The sequence below is a fragment of the Melozone crissalis genome, unplaced genomic scaffold (assembly GCF_028551555.1).
Source record: "Melozone crissalis strain CALT ecotype California unplaced genomic scaffold, PUWL_Pcris_2 ptg000013l_1, whole genome shotgun sequence".
In the NCBI taxonomy this organism is placed as follows: domain Eukaryota; kingdom Metazoa; phylum Chordata; class Aves; order Passeriformes; family Passerellidae; genus Melozone; species Melozone crissalis.
Genome location: NW_026535791.1, coordinates 52,556,274 through 52,573,381, shown reverse-complemented (window position 1 = coordinate 52,573,381; position 17,108 = coordinate 52,556,274).

The following is a 17,108-nucleotide window of genomic DNA, read 5'->3' as shown; positions in this document are numbered from 1 at the left end:
AAGATGACAGAATATTTCTCCCATAGGACACACCAGAATTATAGTCTTCCCTTTGATAGTACTTTAAAGAATCTAACCTAATAAATATTTGTTTCATCTAAAAATTGTTGATAAAGCAAATATTACTTTTTGTATATTTTGAGTAAAATCTTTTATGTTTCACTCTTTTTTAAGTTTATTAATAGGCCTAGTCAAAACCCGGGGTTATTTTCCTTGATTAAAAAGGGCAAAAAAGAAAAAAGTGCTGCTCAGTTTTGGTAGTAAACACAATAACTCAAAGATAATATGAGGATAACCTTCATGTGACCACGTGTAGGAATGTTTGGAGAAAGGCTTTAACCGTGTTTCAGATCTGGAATGTTTGATCAGGTGCTATTTCTTACTGTTCATTTCCCTCTGCCTACTGCAGGGCTATGGTATAATGTAGGAAGTCCTGGCCCAGTGTTTCCAACAGCACTATCATGTACCCTCAGTGATCAAAATAAGTAAGAATAAAATCGGCGATATCCTGTTAAAGTTTAAAATTTATGTACTTTGGCCTAATAAATAACTAATAGACACATGTAAATGGGTAGTAAGGCAGAATAATAACAGAACATGAAAGATAAGAAAGTGATAAGGAATAAGAAATCATGAATTCAACACAGAGGAGTCATACTTGACAACATTTTCTGCTTTCTGTAAAAAAAATTACTGGCTTGGTAGATGAGGGGAGAACAGAGGATATTGCCTACCTGGAAATCAGTGAGGCTTTTGACATGATTCCCATAGAGGACTTGATGATGTAGAGATGCTAAGGTGGGTTGAAAATTGGCTACATGGTTTATGATAAATTGGTACATCGTATTGGAGGCTAATGACTGGCAGTGTAGGAGGCAATACTGGGTCCAGCCCTGTTTCACATCAACATTAATGATCTGGATGATTGGACAGAATGCACACCAAACTGTGAGGAGTGGCTGGAATGCCAGAGGGTCATGTTACCATTCAGTGTGACTTTGACAGATTGGAGAAAGGGGCTGACAAGGAGCCAGCCTCTGGCACCGGTTCTGGACTTGCACATTCAGCAAATGCTTAATGTAATGCATTGATGCAAGTGCTTGTTATGCATCCCAGTAAGAAAAGCAATAAGGCTCTGTCAGGTATTGATTAAAATGCCATTTACTATAAATTACAAGAGAAGGAAAAAGGGGATGACACAGATAATCTTACATTCCTTCAAATGGTGAGAACCCCAAGTTTTATAGGATTGAATGGTATCCCAGTGGTCAGAGCATGGCATTCTGCACAGATCCTTTCTGTGCTGTTTGACAGCACTGTTATCTTTAGAGGTTTTATCATATTTCCTCATTAGCAAAAACAGCTCTATTCATCATTTCTATTTTCAAGCAGTGGAGCATTCTATGTAAACTTGCTGCTTACCCTCAAGATAAGAAGATACATGAGGCGGCACAAAGGCCAGGGGTCAAGAGGGAGCTGCATATGGATTTCTCTTTACAATTAATCAGTGAAGTTCTTCTGGCAGACCACAAGTGTGTACAACATAGCACAGACCTGCACTTATTCAGGTCAGCTGTTCTGGGGATCCCTGGCTCCTTGATGTACAGTAGTGTTTGGGTCAGGACCACTGTGCCCCAGCTTAGCTGGTACATTCTCCCATACTCCTGTTAGCACACTTGACAAAAAATAGACAAACACTGCCCAAGTCAAGTAATAACTTCACACCACAAATTAGTGACACAGAGTAGCAGGATGACTATTTTCAGCAGGATGTATCAAAAAGATGGACAAAAGGAAGATAAGGGTCAAAGGCTGCGGTAACTCTGAGCACTGAATGCAGCATTTGCAACAGTTCTGTTGCTCTAAAATAAAATTTATTTTCAGATGACTTGTTTTGACTTCAACCCTGAAGAAAATAAGCCACAAGGTTTTGAGGAGCTATTGTCCTTCTGGACTAGACACATAAAGTAGTTTCGTGCTCATTATCTCAGGCACAATCCTAAAATTTTGTCCATCCTGTAATGATATCTAATTAAAGATTATTCATGAGCTGGAAAAAGGGGAACATTGCATGACCAAATGCTATCAAATTTGCAGGCAGACTTCTTGCTTCCTACATTTTAATGTAACAAGGGAGTATGTATTATTAAGAATTTAAATATAGAAGTGTTCAACACTGGCACAGCATTGATCTGCACATGGTATGAACTACTACAGAGAGCACCTGTTGTGTAAGTGGCACAATTAAACAAAAGAATGAGTGTAGATTTTCCTTCCACATCAAAAAAGAGTGCTGGGGTTAATAAGATGGAAAAAATGTATGAAATCTATCCAAATTAAAGGCATTCTATAATTAGAATCTCTCCTGCTGCATTATTCATTACAATAGAATTAATAGGGAAGAAATGCACATTTATCTTGACGAAAAAATCATTTTCACTCATTTCTGTGCCATATAAATTATTTAACTAATTAATTAACTAATAATGTGTTACTTATCACAGCAATCATGATATTACTCCAGTGCCAGGGTTCTGAGGGCATCACCAGTCCTGACTATTCCTGTCCAGCTGGGCTTTGGGGCTGTCTGTACCCTACCTACAGCCTAGGATCCAATTTCTTCTTCCTGGGATTTCCCTCCTCCTGTTCACAGCCAGTGTCTGAACAGGAAACTCCTAGTGACTGGGTATTACCCCAAATTCAGCTGCTTGGACTTTGTGTCCCTTCTTTCTGCCTCACATGAAGGATTTTAGTGTTCCTACTACTGCATGTAAAAGAGAATTCCTTAGCACATCTATTTAGCTAAATGAGATCTCTGACTACTTTTTCATCTTTTTCTTTTTTTCTGAATTCCACTCTCATCAGCCATATTATAGCATTACTGTGCAGTTGGCACACACACTGTAATGATGCTCTGCAGTGAGTTTAACACTTTTTCTTCTTTCCCATCATGGCAAATTCAGCATGTCTTTCCCCCATATTCGTTATGGACAGTCATACACACATGGTCTGCACAAGAAGGGAGGGGAAAGGGCATGTGGAGCAGTGGTGGCAAAATTCTGAGTCTAAATTCATGGGGATCTCTGAAGCTGTACTAAGGGAGCAGAAAGAGAACTTCTGCATTCCTCCCCTGAGAGTTCATGAAGTTCAGAGAAACAGCATGAACCAACAAACTGCTTAGTCTGCATTGCCTGCCTAACAGCTAAGAGTCCAGTTTAGATTGCTTACAGAAACTGTCATGCTAATTTGCAGGTAGAGATTCTCTAATTTGGATCTTGCAGTTTGGTACCACTGCAGAAATAAACTATGAAGAAGCAGTTCTGACCTTGATTAAGATCTGATGAGACTATCTGATCTGAAAACATTTGGCAATGTAGGAGATTGCTCCTCCTACATCTGCTGGGCCACCTATGTTTATGGTTTTTTTCCTCCTAGTCTATTGAAGAGCAAGTCTCTCCAGCAGCAAGGTTGAGTGTGTATTAGTAGTAGACAGCTTACTCTGTGTGCAGCATACACACATGTATACATGTCTGGCCACACAGAGAGCACAGGTGCACACACAGAGCACTCATGAACACAGGCAGTGCCAGCCCCTCTGGCTGAGCAGGAGAAGGGGCCAGTATGGAGTGTCAGTAATGCACCTCCACCCTGCTCAGCTGGAATAGGTGCATGAAAAAATAGTCCATATATGTGTTTGTGCATGTTTGTTTATATGTACATTATAGAGCCCTCCAGCAGCTAGGCTTCGGTTTCTGGTATGCCTAGTGGCTGCACTTGCAACCCAGTGGACTGTCTTAGCCTGCCACATCTGCAAACACACAAAATCACATGCACCCACAGCCATCAGTGGCTGGACTCCTCTGATCCCCAACAGCACCCTCCAACCTTGTGATTTTACCTTTAGAGGATTCTTGAAACCAGACCACCTCACCTACTTACCAGCTCACCTGGCTTGCTCTTCACCAGTGCCTGCCCTCAGTCATTCACTCCAGGTATTGCATCACAGGGGCATGTGGCTTTGACCCCTGGAACCACCCTGGTGCCTGTCACTAGGTTTCACTCACTCAGGTCTCTCCAGTTGCTGCCACAGATCATCTGGACCAATCCTTTGACTCCACTGACTGGCACCCAGATCCCTCATAAACACATACACACATGGGCTTCAGAGCCTATTACTGGAAAGATAACTGAAAGTAGAAACTAATGAGAAGAAAGGACAAACTGCAGTGATCTGGTGCAGGATGTCTCTAGATTGTACAGAAAAGACAATACATACATGTGACTGGACCTTTTAATTTCCTTGTCTCTTAATTTGCCCACCATAATTCCTTCCACAAACCATGTAGATCCCTCCATTATGTCACCTTTGGTTCCTCCCACACACATCCCATAACAACTCATGTAATACCAACATTCTGTTCTCCTGCAACCTATATTGTGTCTAATACCTAAGGGCAATAACCATCTCTTAGTCCAAAAAGGTGTTGCAGAGGGTTGCTCTCATTATTTTGGAGGGTTTTACACTTGAGCAATGGATCTGCTGGTCTTGGAAAAGTCCTGTGAGGAGTCTGGACCAGATGTTCCTTCTCAGGAGTTTGTAGTTAGGGTTTCTTTGCCTTTCATCCTGCCTGTGTGTTCCCCTGCACTTGTGGAGATGGGACTTTGATGGTCTGGTGGTCCTCCTTGATAAGCTTGAGAGCAACCAGGAGAGGTTAGTAGTTAATTTATCCCACTGACACTCTTTTTTTTTCTACTCAATCTGTATATGCAGAAGAGTTGCTTATCACTTCTCCTAACAATATTCATCACTAGGACTCTAACTTTTGAATATGAAATCTTGTTTATTAAACCTGATTTAATGACATATACTGTTTATGCTATAGGCTTATTTTAGAAGTACAAGTAGCAGTGTTGTCTTTGTGGAGTGCATCTGTAAAGAAATGGCTCATCCACCATCTTTTCAAATGCTTTGTGTCACCTAAGATTCAGAGAGGCATGCTACGTGAGTACAATATGGAACAGTTTTAATTGAGGGATAAATCAGCTATGGATCATTAATTAAATCTTTATTTCTTTAAGACTATTTGAGAATATTAAGAACTACACTTGGGGAAAATATGTTCTATCTTCGCCTTATTTTATCTTTTGAGTTTTATATATTGCAGAATAAACCTCAAAGACTACAGACACTTTTATCCCAACACAGTGCTTTGCTTTTGGGGAGGCTTCATTCTGACTACAGAATTACTGAATCATTGTAGAATAATGCATTTTTCTATGCTGCCAATAGAGAAAGACTGATAACTTGCCTAGGTTTTTTGAATTGCTCCCTGTAGGTACCTAATTTTCCTTACTGAGTGTAAAGCATCATTACTGCCTGCTATGAGAACTACAACTTTACCAAGTAGGACAGACTCTGCTGCCTAGGAATTGCAATACACCAGTTAGGCACCCACAATATGGCATCTGACTCCAATTCAAAATAAATAGTACCTACCCTGAGCTTTCTGAGACAGGAAAAAAAATCCATTATATTACTTACTATTTTATAGTTGAAGCTTTACGATCTTCAAATTCCAGAAATGTTCCAATGTTTTCTGATGATGAAATAGCTTCTTCAGAAGTTGCATAAATTTCAAGTGTAGTCTTCAATACATTAAAGAAGTTCAATTCCTTCAATGAAGATTGCCATTGATTTGGGTAGGGATTTGGGGACACAAATATTAAAAGGAGGGAGAGATAGAGAAAGAGGAAAGGAGATCATCGGTCCAGTGTTGATCTGACCAACAGGATGTCCAGGGTCCTGGGGGTCACCACCCAGGCTTCATGGGGGTCCCTTTTTATGGATAAGATTTCCCTGTCCCAGGGTTTAGGTTCTCACTTGCTATGCTAGAGTTAGCATGCGCTGTCCATTCGTCTAGACCTTTCTGGAAACTGACAGAAGGCCTCCGGGGATCTTTGGTGCTCTTGTTTCCTCCATAACCAGTCTTGCCTGCTACTCAACTCTTTCCTGATCTTGCAATGTACCTTGCTGTGCTTATCTCCCGGAGTCAGGACAGGCCACTTGACACTGGAAAGTGCTGCCCCACACCCAAAAGGCCCCCTTCTCCAGCCATATCCTGTTCTTTCCTGCCTGTTTCCATAGCATGTTCTTATGCAGTCCCGGCTTGACTCCACAACTATTGGTGTTTGAGACACACACATTAGCCCCTCATCTTCTGGGCTTCTACAATTATGCAGGTGGAAGTGAATGTTATTTTATGTCACAAATCTGCAGATTTCTAAACTGCATATCTATGGTTGCTATTGTGATCATAAATGCTGTGTAAGTGATATACACTTCTGAAAACTTGACAAAAACCTCCCACAAGTGTCTTAGTATCCCTTGGGAAAAGTATCAAGTTAAACCTGAATGTATGTAATCTACTCTAAAATATATATATATATATATATATATGATATCCCTCCATAATCTTCATCTCCAAAGAGGAAAGGCAATACCAAAGCTTATACCAAAGCCATAATGGATTTATTGAAGTCTCCTCCAGAGAAACTTTCATTTAATCATCCACATTAGATAGAGTAATTACAATATTCAGTACCTGACACTCCTAGACCTTCAAATAGAATTACCTTGAAGTGTTATTTGTACTGGCATCTTAGTATTCAGAAGATGCTGTGCAATTTCTTCAAAACTCCTGAGATTCAACAGCTGTAATGTCTTTTATCTGTCTTCCACTTTGTTTCAATAACAAAAGTGAGGGTGTATTTTCTTTGAGATGTATAAACATATCAAAATGGAGAACATCTAAGCAACAGGGCACTAACACTAATGAAAATCAGAGGCTGTGTGATCAAAATCTGTCAGACATCAATCTGTCATGTACATTACTTGTTGCAGAAAAATATCTCAGGTTAATAATTGTTCCTGATTGTGAGAGTAGGATATTACATTGAACATTGAGGAACATTGAAATATTAAGTTATTGATTATAATTCTGAGGTAACAGGTGCTTTCAGTATCAACGTTTACAGGTGACAAATAGGTATCTATGTTTGAAGTGCAGTCACAAAAACATTAATCATTATCTTTTTCACTAGTGAAACTCTAACTGTTCAGTTGTTTCTAGACTGAACCATTACAATATTTAAACTGATAAGTCTTTTGTGTTGTGCTTATTTCCAGATAGAGTGCTGTAATGAATATTTTCAGGGTTTGCTGTGTCTTAGAGGAATACCTGGAGAGTTGGTGCACTCACTACACTAAAATGGCTAATGGGGGATGGCAGGTAGGACAGCAGTCAGTCTTATCTCTTCAAAATCTCTGCTATTTTAGCTGAGATAAGTAACACTGTTCACTTTGCAATTCCCACTATTAACATTCTCTTTCCCCTATGTCTTCACTCCATTCTGTAGCTCAGTCCACATTTTATGAGGGAATTAAGCATTCTTCCACAACTTTCTTAGAGAGTTTTAAGGTTTAGTCATAATATACTATTTAATGATTGATCGTAGGATGACAAATTATGTGATATTGTAGGAGCAATTTTTTTTTTCAGATGTTCAGAAGATATTTAGATGACATAATTTCCTTTGTGGTTAGCTTACAAACTATTCTGCACTACCATTATATGTTACATTGGAATTGCAATAGGGAGTGACAGGCTGGGAAAGAAATCTGACCCTCTCTCAAGAAGAAATGCAGATTTTCAAACCAGAGATTAAGTTTGGATTTAGGCCATCCTTCTTGGGTAATGGAATGAGTCAGAAGCATTGATGAGAATGACACTGGGAATTTGCCCATACCAGTCTGATATACATTTGCATAAATTTGTATGTGCTTTAAATGAGAGCTATATGATCAATTGCTTTCAATTTTGCCATGTTTTCAGGCTTTTCTTTTCATTGTCCGCCTTACCTGGGGATGATATGTCAGGGGTGAGTAGAAAAAAAAATAAATTACGGCAATGGCATATGAGTCTTTAGACACTGAAGTGTTATTTACTTACGTGTCTTGGTATCTTTATAGATGTCTGACACCACTCATTTTGATTATTATATGGCCACATCTTCACGAATTTTATTTTTATTGCTCAACAATTCTGAAAACAAATATCAAAGCACAGTGAAAAAATAGAAGTTCTAAACATATATCTGGACAGCCGTCATTAAAATAAATATTAATATACATTCAATAAGTTTTAAAGTTTGTTTTTTTTTTTTACAGGTCCAAAATATTATGAGAAGTGAAATATATATCCTAGATGAAAACATTTGAGAACCAGATTTTTTCTCTCTGTTTCCACTTCTGTAAGGTCTTTACTTTGGATTGCACAAAAACTGAATACCTGAAGAAGATATCAGATACTTCTGACATTATGAGGTTTAAGATTCCAGTTTAAGCTTCATGCACAATAATAGATTGCATTTAAATGTTTACACTGGTTTCCAGTATAGTACAATATCCATGTGCAAATTTTAGGTATAAATTTTAATCATCTTACCGTTACAACCTTTCTCTTTTAAGGTTCATAATTGTGACCTTACAGTACCTGAAGGGAGGCTACATGAAAGGTGGAAAAACTTTTTTTTAATAGAGCATGCAGTAATAGGATAAAGAGGAAGGGCTTCAAACTGAAAGATAACTATAGATTTGATATCAGAAATAAATTCTTTATGATGAGGGTAATGAGACATGGGATGTGTGTGGCCCATTCCTGCAAGTGTTTGAGGCCTGCAAGTTGGATGAGGCTTGAAGCAACATGGTCTAGTGGGAGGGGTACCTGAGCACAGCACAGGGATTGGAACTAAAATGATTGTTTAGGGCCCTTCCAACCCAAAGTATTCCATGATTATATTCTTTCCTCAAGTGAGTCCACTGGCTAAAATTTAGGATTTTGAAGGGACATTGTACCATATATCTAAAAGTAATGTTGTTGCCCACTCTTTTTAGCATCAATGTTCTTTGAAAAAGTTAAATTGTGGGAGAAAAAAATAGGTTTATTTGAAATAGGAAAGGAAAAAATCCATAGTTTTGTTCTTATTCCCTAGTATAGTACAATCAAACATATTTTTTGTTTGTTGTTGCACTCTTTGAATTGCCTATTTTAGGTTGCCTCCCATGCAAATAATTTCTGACAATAAGATATTCTCATTGATGAAAGTTTTTATTATTTCTGAGGTGGATTCAATAAATGTCATAAATTTCATTTTAATGAAAAGTGACTTCCTACAACTTGTTGAATACCCTGAATGATCAGTAAAAAGAATTTTCCACTTTCCAGCTCCATAGATATGGACCATTGTGGTTCCTTCAATAAGGACTACCTCAATAACTAATTGTGTATAATTATCACAGTCACCATGTTATATGACAAGAACAAAACTTTTTAGATTGCAGGAATTTAACAACCTCCAATTTTTATTAACCTCCAAGTACTTTTCTGTTTTAAAACTTTGTTTTATTTACTAGGAAAAAAGAAGCAGAAATTAAAGAAATCAAAAATAAAAATATTTTTAACAAAACACTAAAAAACATTTTAAAAAATCTATCCCATTATCAGAATTAAAGAAAGGGACTTTTAATATATGACATTTGTTACTTTAAGTTTTCACTGTGACAAGTTGAGACCTTTCAGCATTTAAAGGGAGTCTATAAGAAAGATGAGAACTGATGTTTTAGTGCAGGTAATGATTTTAAAATAGAGGAGGCTTGGTTTAGACTTGGTATAAGGAAGAATTTTCTTACAGAGGATGGTGAAACACTGACACAAGTTGCCCAGAGACAAGGAAACCTCCATCCCCAGAAACATTCAAGATCAAGTTGAATGTGGCTCTGTGCAATCTGATTGAAATTAAGTGTGCCCCTGTTCTTTGTGGGAAAGTTAGACTAGCTGACCTTTGAATGTGTCTTCCAATACAAACTTTCTCTGAGTCTGTGAATCTGTGAACTTTCAGAAGTGACGTTATCTAAAAAATTTCTGAGAATCTGGCTGTTTTTGAATAAATTTGTGGAGGGAACAAGCCAACAAAACACAAAAGCCCAAACACATACTAACAAAAAAAAAAAAAAAAAAAGAATAAAAAGGAAAGCCAAAACTGAATTGCAAATTTAGAATTTTGAAAGAATTATTCTGCTTTCTGGTATCTGCAGCTGAAGGGAAGAATAAAGTATGTCTCATGTGTCACATGTTCTAACATTATGTATTGGTCTGTAAGTATGAGAAAACAACATAAATAAACAATGAACAATAAATCAAAACTAAGATAATTGCTACTTCAGTGTAAGAAATGTGTTTTTGGAAGCCACTTGACTTTGCAAGTAGTCTGTGTTCTATAATGATAATGTGTTCAGATTTAGCAAAGAACAAATTTGCAGGTCGTGTCAAACTAGATCAAATTGTTTGCTATGAGCTAAATGAATGACAATAAAAGCTTTAGAATGTTTAATGCTTGAGCAGCTTTTCATCTAGTTTCTTTCCTATTTTTCCATCTGCAGAATGGCAGTGTAGCTCATTAGTTTCTTCTTTGTCACCTTTGAATAGTGAAGTGAAGTGGGCTATTTAATAAAGGTCAAAAAACTAGGACCTATGGACATTAGTACAAAATGCAGATTTATTTGACGAACTCACGAAATTATTCTACAGTGAGCTTTTCATTGGGAAAAGTGAGAACAGAAAGGAAAAATAAATGCTTACTTAGCAACACTTAAAAGTCCCATAATTTATTACTTTCTTCAACAAGTAGCACTGGAGTAGTTGGTTTTAGGAGAGACCATACTTCTAGCAATTTATTTAAAGGAATGGAAAGTGGGCTGGGCAAACTGCACCTCACCTAATGATATGCTAATTATATTATCACAGTCCATTCTGAAATAGTCAAGTCCCTATACAAGCACTATGCAGAAGATACTATAATTTGTCTGATGGAGTATTAAGCTTTGCTTAAACAGAAGTACTGAAAATTTCTAGCTGTTAAAACATAAACAGAATGCTAATCATTATTCTATTATTCTACAATCATACTTACTGCAACTTATAAAGGAACTTTAGACTAGACGGACAAGATCTGTCTGCTTTTTATTTAGCAAGTTAAATAAAATCTTAGGCACTAAATTTGAACTTGCAATTTCAGCTTATTTTTTGCCATTGTTCTTCCACAAGTTTTGGAAAACAAAAGCATCTTTTCCCTCATGAGAAAATTTTGATGGCCACAGTAAAATAAAGAAAGAGGCAGTTAGTGTGTGCGCAGCAAGAATAGTGAAAGATTTCATGAACATCAACTGTTGCATCATTTATCCAGTAATTTTCTACCTGACATCTTCCAGCATCTTCCTCCATGTCAGGAGGATAAAAGCACAGGATTGTTTTCGGATCCCAAAAGAAAAAGCATGGCAGCAAATACTGTAATAGAGTTGCTTTATTAACATGATATAGAAAAGAAAGAAATAGAAATAATGAGTATATCTTCCATCCCTTTATATATTTTCATTTAGCACCAGATGGACCTCAGGTAGACAGCCACAGCATGATGTGCAGAGCCCATCCATGGGAATTGTCATTTTCCCTATGCAGTGGCTTCTCTGGTGTAACAAACACAACCACACAGCTTGTTTTGACAGAAAATAACATTATCTCCTAAAGTCCACTACAGCAATCTTAGCTGCACATATCTACAACCCATATTTTATAACAGTGAGTATTTCAGCACAATCTCTTATGCTCTGTTATATATAAGGTTATACTATGGTGACTCATGATAACACATGGGTTTCTCAAGCCTCAATACAAAATCAAGTACAGCTGTTGTGGCTTGCTGCACATCTCTACCTCCTTAAGTCTTCTGCAAAGGTCCTAATAGTAGTGGACATAGACTTTTTCCCAAGCCTGAAGTGCATGTTTTTATTTGAAAGCAAGTTTAGTTGATGATTCATACAGAGTCTTTAGAACTTCAGTGAAAAGCCCAGAATTGTAAACTATAGGGGTGCAATGACTTCTTTAGAAATATTCCCATTATTATTCATGTTTATGCCACTGGTCTTACTCCAGGAACTGAAAACATGTCAGGTTATTTGGGAAGATACTTCCAATATAAGAAAGAAAGTCAGGTTACCAATGCTAAGCCACACTTCTCAATTCTACTTCTTTCTTATGCTGTGAATACAAGTACTACAAGGCAGAGGATGCAAAATAATTTTGGTGTTAGGGTTCAGAACAAAAGATATCTGCTCATAACCTGTAGAGAAATTATCTATGAAAGTTTATTTTATTTGCTTCTTTGTCTGGAAAGCTGTAATGCTTCTTAGCTTACCTTGATGAATAATGTTATATGGAGGTTAAGACTTGAAATTCATGAAATAATATGTTGTCATCGCTAACTGATGATTGCCATGTGAAGCCAAAACCAAAACAACCTATTTAAGTTTCCTGTCTTCATGAAAATCTGCAAAGTCATAGAAGACATTTTCTTCGTTCTCACTGGCTGTGACATTTCCCATTAACTGAGCATACAGATGCAGCTGGACTTTTGTTGACAGATAAAAGCCTAAAAACGTTATGACTTGACAGAAGAGCTAATAGATCATCTGCTCCTGCTCTGTCTACACATTAAATCCTTGCCTACTGTAGATCCTTTTCCAGATTTTTTTCTTAAAATACTTGCATAGTGTCATCCTTTTCTCTCCTCAAGTAAAACACTGCAAAAAGCTTTAAAAATGTTCACAGATGACAGAGGACATCAGAAGGCTAGAGAGACTAGTGATAAAAGAAAATGAACCAGCCAGGACACAGTGACTGCACACAGCATTTCTCACACAGGGTCAGCTAGCTTCCAGGGTTATACAGACCGTTTTCAGGGAGATAACTTTGCAACTCAAGGAATTGCTCCTGATATGTGCTGAGACATCTTCAAGGATATTAAGCTTCAAAATAATGAGATCAATGACTCTCAAACTGCAGAATATGCTTTTTTGAGAAATGAGGAGATTGCATCCCAGACAAGTAGTTCAAAGAATTGTTTAAGTAGAGTAGACATTGAGAACTGACAAAATACTATGGGAATTATTAGAAGATAGTTTTGGACTATATATTTTAAATAATACATCTGTTTTATATACTGCTTGTGAATGATGAATGGTCTCTAGAAAGTTATAACAGTGGCTTAAGGAATATAACTTTAATAACCATAGTGAGAATATGAGAATTTTACAATTATTTTTTCTTATGAAATATTATCCACAATATCTTGTGTAAATGTGGGGAATGGAACTAAGTCATAAACAGTTTACTTATGGAATAGACTAGAACATTTCAGTTGGAAAAGAACTATAATAATCATCCAGTCCAATGGCCTGACCAATTCAGGGCTGACCAACAGTTTAAACATGCTGTTAAGGACATTGTCCAAATACTTCTTAAACATTGACAGGTTTGAACATTGACCATCTCTCTAGGAAGTCTGTTTCAGGGTTTATCCTCTGTGTGGGTAGAAAAATGGTTCCTGGTACCCAGTCTAAACCTCTTCTGACACAGGTTTGAACCATTCCCATTAACTGAATCCAGGAGGTGGCTCAAGTTCTACTGGTATTATAAAGATTGGAAAAAAAAATCCAAACAAACCAAACCCGCATTGAAAGTCTCTGCATTTTCTCCATACATATTTGTCATATGACCATCATCAACAAGTATTGAAGATGCTTGTTGTCTTCTCTGGAATGTCTTCTCTAGATCCCCTCTTGATATTAACAAACTTAAAACCGCTCTTCGTGTTATTCCACCCAACACTGGCCATGGCTCTGTAACTTCCTGTGATGCCTGACCTGACTTCCAGAAATGATGCAGAAGGACTGACATTAAATCAGAAGTTTCTCAATAGGTATGCGAATATGTAGAAGCAAAGGCAGTTAGTAGTAGGCAACCAATGCTACATTGCAATGAAGGGAAAAATCAATGTTGTTTGAGAAATTTACTCTGGAGAGGTAAATCAAATGAGTATGTTCATATTAAGGTTCATCTAGTAAAAGAGATGTGATTTTTCTTCTGAGAAAATATTTGAAAATGCATCAATGCAATTACTTCTGTGTGGGAATAATTATAACTATCTCTTAATGGATATACTGACACAGTATTAAAATGCACATATAACAGTTAAAATCATCCTTTCCAATGATTAAAAGTATATGCAAAAGCACATAGTCATAGGGAGATAATAGATAGGAAGATAATTATGATTCATATGAACATGAAATGTCACTGTAATTACATATTGCATGATGCTGAAAGATAATTAGTCCAGCGAGAAATTTTAATATGGATTAAATGTGCTGAAAGTACTTTACCTCAAAAGTAGAGAATGAAGACTAGATGCTTTTTGCCCAAATCCCATTAATCTTCTGAAGATAGGTGGATATGTACCTCTATCTTTCAAAAGCTCCTCTAAGAAACTCAGCCTAAATGTGTTGGGGTTTTAAGCAAAGACAAAAGAGAAACATAGTTATAATCTGACACCCTGAAGAGAGAATAAATGATTAACATACACAAAGACAAACATACTTCTTCTAAAGAACTATTAGAAGATAAATTGAAGGAAAAAAAATATTTAATCTGAAAAATAAATGCTATTTCCAGATAGTGCTTGCTGATATGTATGAGATAAGGAAGACTTTTAATCCTTCACTCTACTAAAAAATGCAATTCTAGCAGGAAAAAAATCCTGCTGCAGCAATAAATTTTTTAAAATATTGTAATAGGTTTTTCTTACCTCTAACTTTTCTAACAATTTCATTACTAAATACATTAGGGATACCATTTCAGTTGTATTCATATGGCAGTTACTCTAACTGAAAACAGAATTAAACGATTCATTGCTCCTCATAGCAGATAGGTTGGAACTAGATGATCTTTAAGTCCCATCCAACTCAAGGCAGCTCAAACGCTGTAATTCTATGATTCTATGATTCTATGATTTCTCACTGTATAAATGGACTAGTATCTTGTTGCATTGTGGTAAGACACTCTGCCTAAGCTATCCAAACTGTATCTTGTTTACAAGTTATCAATAATGGCTTGAGCAAGGAGGGTCTGCTGACCAGTGATAAGATGGCAAAAAATGACCGTGTTTTAGTGTTGAAGAATGGCATGACCAGTTTGACCAAAGTATCAGACCCACCTACAGGATGTGCAAGGCAGATCTCCCTGGCTGAGGCTGGAACCAGAAGGGATGTGCAGTCCCTGATATGAAGTGAGAGTCGGAAATATTGAGCAGAAGTAGCCATAGCTGATAATTTTTTCAGCATATTTTACTGTATAAGCCTCACAACACATAACCCTGAAATGTATATGCCTGCCATTCAATCACTATACTATAAAACACCACAGTTTCCTGATGAGGACTTCCAGCATACCTCTCAAATGAGTGTGAAAATAATTCCCTTGAGTGGGGACAGTCCTCAGAGTTACTTCTCGAGGTCAAGCAAAAGAGGTTTATCCACAGTTGTTCACCTAGGTGAGTAATATCAATCACTATTTATTAATTGTTTTGCTAGCTTTAATATAGTTGCTTTAATATAACTGCTTTAATATATTTGGTGCAATATTGCTTGAAAAGTATTGCATTGCTCTAGCGGTTACAACTATCCATACTGTTTAGTAAATAATTTTTAAAAAGGTCTTTCATCTAAACATTGTCACTATGGTAATGAATTTAAATAAATAAATAATTGTATTTATACAATTATATTTGATCGTCCTCTGGGAGAAAGTTGTTTAAAGGTTCAATTGCACCAATATAATCTTTTAAACATAAACCACTAACTAAGTCTGGAACTAAGATTGGATCCAGCCACACCTAGACTCCTCTCTGAGAAGCAGTTTGGAAAGCAAGGGAGGTTTTTCTTCACCTTGTGACTTATCTGGAGGTTTTCTCTAATAAATTTGTCTGAAGCTCCCATTCTGTCCATGACAGCACCTACAGTCACAATATTATCAACTGAAGGGCATCCCTATTCTAATATTGTTTTATACAAAGATTAAAAAATATATTTTATTACTGTTATGGTCAGAGTTTCTGCTGGTTTTGAAGTTAAAATTTATGATTTTCATCATATATTCTGGTTATTTGCATGGTTAAAGCCAAGGTATAAACTTTCTGTCCCTGCTTCTAAGTGTTGCTGCATTTTTATGCACAAAAGTTTGATGAACATCCATCAACTGCATCAAGAGAGAAATATATAAACGACAGACTATTTTAACTGCCACAGAAATCAAGATTGAAGCGTTGGAGTAGGGAAATTCAGACTTTTTAGCTCAATTCATGGCTTCACTCTTCTGCTTTTTGAAGAACTGTGAACCTCAAGGAATGCAGAAGAACTGTCTTTGTACTCTTCTTGATCCACTGTGTGTGTCAGTATGGGCATTCTTTCCTTTTCTGCAGGAATAGATCAATGGACTGAAAAATGTGATTGCTGTAAGAACGTCTGCCACCATTGTTGGTGGTAAATGTAGTAATTTGGACAGTTCTACTTGTTGCAACTTGGACAGTAATTTGTTAACACGAATTTGAAGTCTTCAAATATGCTTATATCCTGAATAAAAATGCCTTTAGTTTATCAGAGGAATCATCACAAAAAGAATTATTTTGATAGAGATTTTCCATACCCTTCTTGATTGTGTTAAAAAATCTCTTAGGAATTTTTTTTTTTTTTTAAGTGGGGTGGTATTGCATTGAACTCTTATATTGAATATCAAAAATATGTTCATATTACTCACTTTGTAGAAACCTTAAAATGAAAAATTTGTTTATTTTTTAATTTATATTTTCCTTTGTAAAAAGTCTCATTTACTAATTGCATTAGATGCAGGCCTCTGTAGTGAGACAAAGTAATTACAAATAAACTTAGCCCAGCAACAAAGTCATATTTTAATCTGCTCTCTATCATTATCAGAGGTTATAAGGCATTACTGGTAGGTCAAGTAATTTTTTGCTTAGCTGTGTGCTGCAAAGAGCAACATAGAAACTCAGCAAGCAATTTTCAGCCAAGCTGAAAGATGTGTAACAAAGTTTGGGAAGGGTGTATATTGTAGTTTTCATGAATCAAAGAGCCAGTTTTACAA